Source organism: Chenopodium album, chromosome 1 (genome assembly GCF_948465745.1).
Source record: "Chenopodium album chromosome 1, dcCheAlbu1.1, whole genome shotgun sequence".
Classification (NCBI taxonomy): domain Eukaryota; kingdom Viridiplantae; phylum Streptophyta; class Magnoliopsida; order Caryophyllales; family Amaranthaceae; genus Chenopodium; species Chenopodium album.
The window spans coordinates 82,115,665-82,125,975 of NC_137834.1; the positions used below are offsets into that span (position 1 = coordinate 82,115,665).

Below are 10,311 nucleotides of genomic sequence, written 5' to 3' on the forward strand. Positions count from 1 at the left end.
TTGGATGCTGATTCAAAGAGAAAATGAGTTCCCCATCATGCTTTTACAAGGTTAGAAATCCCTTACAGAAAGATTCGTTAGTTGCACCAAAGATATAAACAATATAAGTATTTACAGCTAATAAATCAATAAGTTCCTCTTGAAAATAAAACAATTAATTTTCTCATTAGCTTCAAGAGGGAACTTGAATAATCTCCTATGCCATTGAGTATGAACCTGCTTCAACACTTAAAGAGCTTTGTTAGGTTCATAAATATGGCAAAAAGATTTAGGATTTTCACATCCTAAAGGTTGTTCCTCATAGACATCCTTAATTAGAATATTTAGAAAATTCATATTAGACATCTATTACAAACAACTTGATTCCCATGTAAGCAGCAAAATAAATGATATGCAATCAACTCATTATCTAGCTATAAAAATACGAACCTGACAAAGTTCCTTGTTGTAGGAACTATGCTCATATCTATTCATAAAGACTTATCAAATGATTTTTGGTGTTCCTAAGTAAGTTCATGGTTCTACACCTTAGCTAATTCATTTACACCTTGTTGGAAGGCTTCATGTGTTCCTTGGTCAAGATATGCTCTAAATCCCTTCAAGGAACTAACACTTTATGATACGTTAGAGCTTAAGGAACTACAAGACAATGTAGCTGATTTATGCTGCTTTATAGAGTGACATACTTCTGTAGAAATTCCACTAGTTACAAAGGAACTAACACTACTACAAAATGAGTAAAATCTCGACGCTTAAGCCTCGACGCCGAGGTAACAGTGTTAGTGGGTAAATACCATATGCGTGTTTTCTGGACGCTTTTTTAGGTCGATATAAATTTTTGACGCCAAAAAGCGTCGAGAATGCTAGATTGCTAGACTGTGCCAGTCACGTGACTGTAATTATCTCGGTTCACTATCTCAGATTTAATTTGAGAATATTTTACCGCCCAAAGCAAACACGAAACCCCTTTCAATTCTCTGTTCTCAACCCTTACTATTCATCCTCTCTACGACTCTACTTCATCCTAAATTCGCATTGAGGTTTAGAGCGTCATGAATGTCATAATCAGATCTTGGTTCTCCTTGCACTGCTCATATGCTTGCTGAATATCTCTATTCACCTTTAATGGCATTCAATTTCATCTCTTTCGATCTTTGTCGATAATATTCAGGTACCTTGTTTCTTCCATGGCTTGAATTTTGTTTTGTTAAATTGAGTTCTTTAGACTGTGTTTAGAAGTAATGTCACGAAATTATGGTCATAAATGGGTTTGATTCATGAGCAATAGATATTTTAGGGTTTCTTATTGTTCTACCATTTGAATAAAATTCCAAATAATTAGCCCTCTTTTATTCTTTGTATGAATGAAGGACGATTTCGATCTCTTTAATTAATCTTGTATCGTGTTAATTTGTTAATTGGGATTCTGTTTTGCAATTTTTTGGTATGAGTTCAGAAATTGCATAAATTGGGTTTGGATTTTTTAGAGTTCGATGTAATTGAATACTAGGGGGGTCTATAGTGGCGCTTATCTGTGTTTAGAAAATCAATAAAACAAGGAAATTGATTGCATTTTAACAATCATTGAATGTAATTCATTGAGAGAGAGTGAGAAAGGTTACTAGTAAGCTGTGCGGTGGGCAGTGTGGAAGGGGAGGAATTTGTTCCTGGCATATATGTGCTATACTTGTTCTTCTAGTGTACATTGGTGAAGTAGATTACTTTGCTATGAATTATATTGTTTTAATATTGATGTCTCATCAAAAAGATTTTTTTTCATTGAATATAGGAATTCTTTGGTTATTAAGGTTTTGGTACAAAGTGAAAAACGATACCTAAATTGAAGATTATGGATTAGGTTGTATATTTAATCAGATTATGGATTATTTTGCTGACATTTTTTGAATGCAGGAACTTGAATTTCATTCCAAGTTGGACTAATTTATAACCTTTATGGGTATGTCTCTGGATGATTGTATTGTTTTCTAAAATTGGACTCTCATATCATGCTTTTGCTTTTATAATATGTTCCAAATTCCAATCAGAGTGAAATGTTCCAAATTCCAATCAGGAAGACAGTACATGAATATAAACTGGTCTTAAAACCATATTGCAACTTTGGTAGAGATGTTATGAAGGGCTCTTAAATCTTCAAAAGTTATTTCATTGGCAATTGGACTAAGAGGGACTATATTTTGGGAACTTTATACATATGCATAAAGCTATTTTTTAAAATTAATAAAATTAGTGTAATGGTTTTGCTTTTGCTACATAGCTTATTAAACTTAATAGGTAATTAGGGAGTATTAATAACTGGACAAAAGAGGTCAGTGGATGCTTAAGTAAGAAAATTCGACAAATATTATGCCTTGAATTGATTTGGTGCACTGGTTGAGCAAGTATTGTTTATTGTAGCGTCTGATGTATGCTCATTATTTGATAAGTTCTTGTATTTTATTTCTGTTATTCTTAATTATTTGTGGTTGTGGTAGATGGGAAAAGGAGTACGTGACTAGGTGGGGTGTGAGATATGACTAATTTTCCCAAGCCAAAACGCTTTCCTTTAAGAAAGGGGTGGCGTCTTACAGTCTTACTCCATGTAAGAGGTTACTTATTCTTGTAAATGAATTATCTTTAGTCTCTCTACACTTAAGGTGATTTATTCTAATAAAGATGAGTACTTATTATGTGTATAAAATTTGGCTTAGGTGACATTTAGCTTCAATAGCTGTTGCTTTTATTATGAAATATTCATTCTTAGGTTTTATATCATAGTATCAATATCCATGATTGAGTTTTTTTGTTTATGTATGATCTTAATTTAATATTCCACTCTGTTAGCTCAGATTTGAGGCTGGAACACTAGCTATTTGTGAAGCCATTGAGATTAAGAGCAGCTATTAACTATTTATTTAGAATCGGCATTACACGGTAGATCATTGTCTTACACTTGATATCTTCATGTCTTGCCGCTTATTGATTTCTTATATTCATCAGCTTTGATTTTTGAAACTTTAATATCCAATATCGTACCTTGAATGGAGCTTTCAGCAGTCACATTCTTTGTTCATAAGAAGGTAGGATATAATTAATCAATATGACTTTTGACCTTTTGAGCATGGAGTATGGATTCTTGATATTTTTGCATTTAACTTCCTTATGTTATATGGATATCCATATCTGTAAGTCATAAACATTTTTCCATGTTTTATGTAAACAACTTTATGATTCATTTATGCATAATGTAGATAGTGATTGTTACTATTACATTAATTATTACTATACACTTTGTTTTTAGTTCTACACCATTGCTTTGGTATTAAGGGGCCTGCAGACAATTTATATAAACGACACTATATGCAAGTGTTATATTAATCCATGTTTTATTTCTCTCCGTCTTCTCAATATTCTAATGTACTAATCCATTGCATCTATTGTTGTCTACTTGTCTAGTTTTGTTGCTGTGCTGGATCTAGAACTGAATTTTAGAATTAAAAATCAGATTTGAAATCAGAGCTGAAATCCAGAACTGAATTCAGAGCTGAAATCCAGAACTGAATTCAGAACTAAAAATCAGATTGAAATCAAATGTGAAATTCAAAATGCTTGTGTGTGTGTGTGTGAAATTCAGAGCTTGTGTGTGTGTGTATAAGCGTCGATTATCCTTTTTATTAGCTTTGTCATTGTTTATCTTTACTTATATACGTGTTGAACCTCATATAAATTGTTTAATCTTATGCTTTGATATTTATCATAGTATAACTATGACGCTTCATTATACTTGGTTGATACAAAGACTTTTATTAGTTTCTATTGTAGACTAGTCCTTATTCCTTAATATGCTCTGAAAATTGTAGTTTTCTCAGCAATGTATGTTCTGGTTTAAATACATTGGTCTTTTAGTTGTTTGAATACAGAATGTTGAATCTTGAGCCTATATTATGTAATGTACTAATTTATAGTTTTTTTTTTTTTTTTTTTTTTTTTTTTTTTTTTTTTTTTTTTTGAAGATTGGAAAAGGCAATGTAGGTGCAACAAGAGAATAGGTCGGAACACTTGAGCATCAAAACAAGCGACTATATATAAGGCCATCATCTATCTATCTATTTTGGTTTTTAGTCTTATATTAGTGATGTATTTATTTAGGGACAAGCTACCATAATATGCGACGTTTTTTTTTATTTTATTTTATTTTTAATTTTTAATTTTTAATATATATATATATATATATATATATATATATATATATATATATATATATATATATATATATATATATATATATATATATATATATATATATATATATATATTGTGTTGATGTTTTCTTTTATAAATTTGGTTATTCACTACGTACTCTTATTATTGTTGATTATTTTTTTTTTATTTTTTTTTATAAATTTGGTAATTAACTACATACTCTTATTTATGATAAATTTAAATAACTATAATGTATGTATGATGGTAATAATTTAATAAAAGGAAAAAAAAAAGCTTTAAAAAAATTTTTTAAACGCTTTTTAATGTATACATATTGTACATTTTCATATTTCAAGAGTTTCCCGCCATACCATAGGCTGACACGAATAAACGCAAGACAACAAAAAGCGTCGCTAAATTTGAGTATGTGGACATGTAAAAGTGTCGCTAAAAAATTACACAAATTTGGGATAATGCGCGAAATAAGTATTTTCCGACACTTCGTATATTATGTAGGACACATAAAAGCGTCGATATTTTCGACGCTTTTTGTGTCCCTCAAAATTCTCGAATCACGTATTCTCGACGCTTTTTAGCAGCGTCGATAACTATTTTTGCGACGTTTTTTAGCGTCGAAAAAAGGCCTAAAAAGCGTCTAAAAAACAGCTTGAACCCCACTGTGATCATACACTAAAGTACGGTGGCGTCCAAAAGGGAAGAAGATAGAGCAAAAGAGTCGCCAACAAGTTTTTTAGGAACTTGTAAACCGTTCATAGGATGAAGGTTACACCCCTTAACGATCCAAGAGATCGTCAACTCCATAAGGTCTAGAACCAAATAAGGGTTCGGGGATGAAGGTACAAATCCAACCTAAAAGAGATTGAACCTGCCCTAATAATAGGCCTCTACTTTATTCTGATCGTATTTATGTGCGCTTTTTAATTAACATGTAATCAATAGGATTAACCCTAAACCTGTTTATCTATGTTGGTTGAATATAATGCACAAATAAACCTATTATTGGCGATCACTTGAAATTATAATCACATTAACCCTAAACAAGATTATTAATTATCTTATTAAGCGTGATTACAAGTACAAATTCCCTTTAAACATGCAATAAAGGCGTGATCAAGCAATAAAAATAAATATCAAGCAACATAATAATCATAATAATAATTATAATCATCACAAATATAATTAAGAATAATCATCATGATAACACCCATATTAATCATAATAATAATTATTATAGCAATAATAAAATTATAATCATAATAAAATAATCATCATCAAAATAATAATAATCATAAATTATAACAATTATAATCATAATCATGTTCATGTTAATATTAAAGCATAATAAAAATAGCAAGATCCTAGGCATGATACTAACAAGATTAATAACAAACCCTAGCATGTCACTAAGCAATAAAAATCAAATCTTTAACCCTAACATGATACTAACAATCATAAATATTAGGAAGAACATAGGAAGCATCATAACAATCATATTTAATATTAAAAATTACCTTAGACATGATACTAGGAATATCATAATAACAATATAAACATGATTTCTACGTCATAACATCAATTAAAACCATTAAAGCACTTACTTTGATGCCTTGTATCTCTTTCTAATAACAAAATACACACGTTAGTAACTTCAAGGAAAATAATAATCAAACAATTAAATTAAATAATTGAAAGAGAGATTTGAAACAAAACCCTCAGAAATTAAACCTTTCACGTCTAGGGCGAAGGCAACTTTGAATATGGCTAGGTGTTTCTAAGTCTTGCGAATGCGGAATTTTGTATTTGAGAAAAGGCTAGTTTAGAAAGAGAGAGAGAGAATAATCAAAAAAATCTTGATGAAAGTTGGTGAATGATTAAGAGAGAATTAGAGAATTAATGATTGCGAATGAAAACTGATTGTAGGTGAATATTAATTAAAACTGATTGATGAAGAGAATCGGTGAATGAAAACGGGGTTTTTAATACGTTATTTATAGAGAAATCAGCCAAAAAGATAAAATATCAAAATAGAGCACTTGACGCACGCAAAACGAGATTGGCGCATGCAAAACGGAGATGGCGCCGGCACCAGCTAATTGGCGCCTGGCGCTCCTGGTTCAGGCGCTGATTTAAGAAATTCACGCGTTTTTGTTTTTATCATATCTTTTGATCCGGAAGTCCAAATAAGGCACATAATATGTCGTTGGAAAGCTCTTAAAGTCTACTTTCGAATCCAATTAGAATAAGATTAAAATATTTTGTAGATAAAAAGATATGGCCAAAATAGTGGAAGGGTGTCAGTTTTGGATAGAGTTTCATGTCTTATTCATATCTTTTTCGTTATAATTCGGATTTAATATTTTAATATATCATTGGAAAGATAATTTCAAGATCTATCCAACCATATAAAATTCGGATAAATATTATGAGGCATGAAAATAAAATCTGAATATATTCCACTTCGTTCAAAATAAGGATTCTTAAAAGGAGTAGTTTTATTCAATTTCAAACTCTTTAAAACATAATTATCAATCCTAACTCCATTAGGATTTAAAAGAACCTTCTAGAATATTCTAAAAGACTATAATCAATCCTAATAGCTTTAGGAATGATAATTAATAATAGGCCCTCCTCTAGATCATTGAGCCGCATATAAAAACCAAATCGGGCCCAGTTTAGTATTTTGGCCATAACTTCCTCGATATTCGTCTGAATTGGGCTTATAATATATCGTTGGAAAGCTCTTGTCAAGCCCCATCCAACTACACTACTATTGGACCCATATCATGGACCAACCAAACTAGATTGGCTGTTTTCTTAAAATAAGTTTTCAAAAACAGAGAGAAGAGAAAAAGAAATTAAAACTATCCGCAACACTAGACTTTCCACACTTTTGCTTCATTCGATTATGGTTTGACGCGAAAGGTACTCATCACCGGGTTTGGTTTCGGGGAGACACAAATGGGTGTCTACACCTTCTTTTCCATGTTCCTCTTAATCTCAAACTGGAACATGTTCCTTTGGTCCTTTTGGACCATTCCACATTCTCTTGGGTTCTTTTATTATGAGGAATTGAATGGGTTGATTTGATCTTCAATGTTTTAATACCATATCAACCAAGGATCCTCATATCTTTCTCATAAGCATAAGACCTGTAATTCAAGAACCCAATTGAATGATTTTGTGCAATCTTCAAGGTTAGTAGGTTAGTGAATAGAGACAAGACATAAAAAAAACTCAAATCATAAAGTTCCAACTAAGTATACTTCCTTAAGAATGTCCTCCCATATTTAAGTCTAGCAGTAGACTTTAATACTTCCAATACTTTGCTTAGAATTCATTATAAAGCATCAACATCCTTTGTAGAGAATTGAAAAAGGAATTTATGATTTATTTTTGGGAATCAAAATCAGCAGGAACTTGAACCGAAACTTGTATATTATATATTGCGACAACTTAATGTAAAGTTGTGTTACTTCCATGTTGTTGGTTCCTTCCTGCATTCTTAAATTCACCAAGTTCCTTCAGATCAACGTCTAAAGTTCCTTGATCCAAAAACTTTCTTTTTATGCATTTATTCACATCAGGTATCAACCTACAAGACACTCATTATTAACCTGCACAAAACTTGAAGGGAAGTTATGAAACCATAGTGAATCTACTTCTCTATCATTATCTTTCACAATTATGCAATTGAAATATCGAAAGTAGCTTAGCATAATTAAGTACAAGATTAAATAAAACAAAAGGCAAACAAATACTGACCAAAACTACTTATAAGAAGATGTACAACTATCTTACCCATTAGCATGTGTAAAAAGTTTTACTTTCACATACATCTTATAAATACGTATATTAAGAGGAACTTGTATATGTGCCCTAATATACAAGCGACCATCCAACGTGGTTGCTTATTCTCATATTGAGTCTGCAAAATCCGATTGCCTCTTGATCTTTAGAACCCAAAATAAATTAGGTTCCTTCCTGTTAGTAATAATAGTCAAAATTAATAAAACTACTCCTAATAACAAGGAACAACATGTATATATACAATAGATATTTAATACACACGAGATACATGAAGAGATACTATTTCCCTGACACTACTCAAAATTTTCATGTATTACCAAGTCAGAAAAATAAAGTTCCTTTTGACAGGAATCCAAATTTGTCGTTCCACAAGATGTGTTCCTTGAACTACTTCTAATCAATCAATTCTTTGTGAATAAAAATTCAAAATGGAAATCTAACATACTGACTTTTAAACATACTAAAAATCAGAATAGATGTTTATCCAAAGTTGATAAAAGAATTCAAAAGAATTAACATGACATCAAGCAAAAATACAACGAGGAACATGCTTACACCAATGTATGCATACAATGAAGAAATCAAAGACAGAATACTTACCTCAAAAGTATGAGTCTTTGAATACCTTTCACTTCTCCAGAAAAAGTTAATCTTCATGTGCTTCTAGGAACAACTTAGGGTTGAGTTCCTTCCTTGAAATTTCTTGTACGTACTTGTAGACACCCATTTGTGTCTCCCCAAAAACCAAACCCAGTGATGAGTACCTTTCGCGTCGAATCATAATCGAATGAAGTGAAAGTGTGGAAAGTTCAGTGTTGTAGATAGTTTTAATTTCTTTTCTCTTCTCTCTGTTTTTGAAAACTTATTTTAAGAAAACAGCCAATCCAGTTTTTTTGGTCCATGATATAGATCCAATAGTAGTGTAGTTGGATGGGGCTTGACAAGATCTTTCCAACGATATATTATAAGCCCAATTCCGATGAATATTGAGGAAGTTATGGCCAATTTACTAAACTGGGCCCGGTTTGAGCTTTATATGCGGCCCAATGATCTAGAGGAGAGCCTAATATGATTTATCATTCCTAATGCAATTCGAAATGGTTTTAGTCTTCTAGATTCTTCTAGAAGGTTCTTTTCATTCCTAATTTAATTAGCATTGATAAATTGACTTTTGTTGACTTTTCAGAGTTTTAATTAAAATCAAGGAACATTTTTGAGGAAAAGATACGATTTTATCCTCCTGTACGGCAAAATTTATCTGATTTTAGAAAACGCGTCAAAAACAGGATTAGCGCCTGACGCCAGACATTGGTGCTTGGCGCTAGCATTGGCGCCTGGCGCTAATGTTGGCGCCTGGCGCTAATGTTGGCGCCTGGCGCCAATAGCTGGCGTTGGCGCCAGCTCTGTTTTTTGTGCGCCGATGCTCTGTTTTGTTAATTTTATCTTTTTGGCTGATTTTCCCTATAAATAACGTATTAAAAACTCCGTTTTCATTCACCTACAACCAGTTTTCAATTATAATCATCTAAATCCAGTTTTCAATTCTTTCTCATTCTCTTTAATCATTCACCATCTCTCATCTCTCTCTTTTCTAAACTAGCTTTTACATACAAAATTCCGCATTCATTAGATCTAGATACACCTAGCCATATTCGAAGTTGCCTTCGCCCTAGACGTGAAAGGTTTAATTTCTGAGGGTTTGGTCCCAAATCTCTCTTTCGATTATTTAATTTAATTGCTTTGATTATTATTTTCCTTGAAGTTACTAATGTGTGTATTTTGTTATTAGAAAGAGATACGAGGCATCCAAGTAAGTGCTTTAATTTGTTTGCATTGATGTTATTATATAGAAATCATGTTTAGATTGTTATTTTGATATTCCTAGTATCATGTCTAGGGTAACTTTAACAATAAATATGATTGTTACGATGCATTTTATGTTCTTCCTAATATTTATGATTGTTAGTATCATGTTAGGGTTAAAGATTTGATTTTTATTGCTTAGTGACATGCTAGGGTTTGTTATTAATCTTGTTAGTATCATGCCTAGGATCTTGCTATGATTATGCTTTAACATGATTATCTTAATTATAATTTATGATTTTTATAATTGTTTTGATTATGATTATAATTTTATAATGATGATTATTATTATGATTATTTATTATGTTGCTTGATATATTTATTGTTATTGCTTGATCACGCCTTTTATGCATGTTTAAAGGGAATTTGTACTTGTAATCACGCTTAATAAGATAATTTATAATCTTGTTTAGGGTTAAT

At 31.4% G+C, this 10,311-nt stretch overlaps 1 long non-coding RNA gene across 1 annotated transcript; it reads left to right on the forward strand.

Annotated features, from left to right (window-relative positions):
• Positions 1-947: 947 nt before the first annotated feature.
• LOC145615502 (uncharacterized) lies at positions 948-4,179 on the forward strand. The gene is made up of 2 exons (XR_014107291.1): positions 948-1,171; positions 4,011-4,179. It is a non-coding gene; the product is annotated as an uncharacterized LOC145615502 (long non-coding RNA).
• Positions 4,180-10,311: the final 6,132 nt, after the last annotated feature.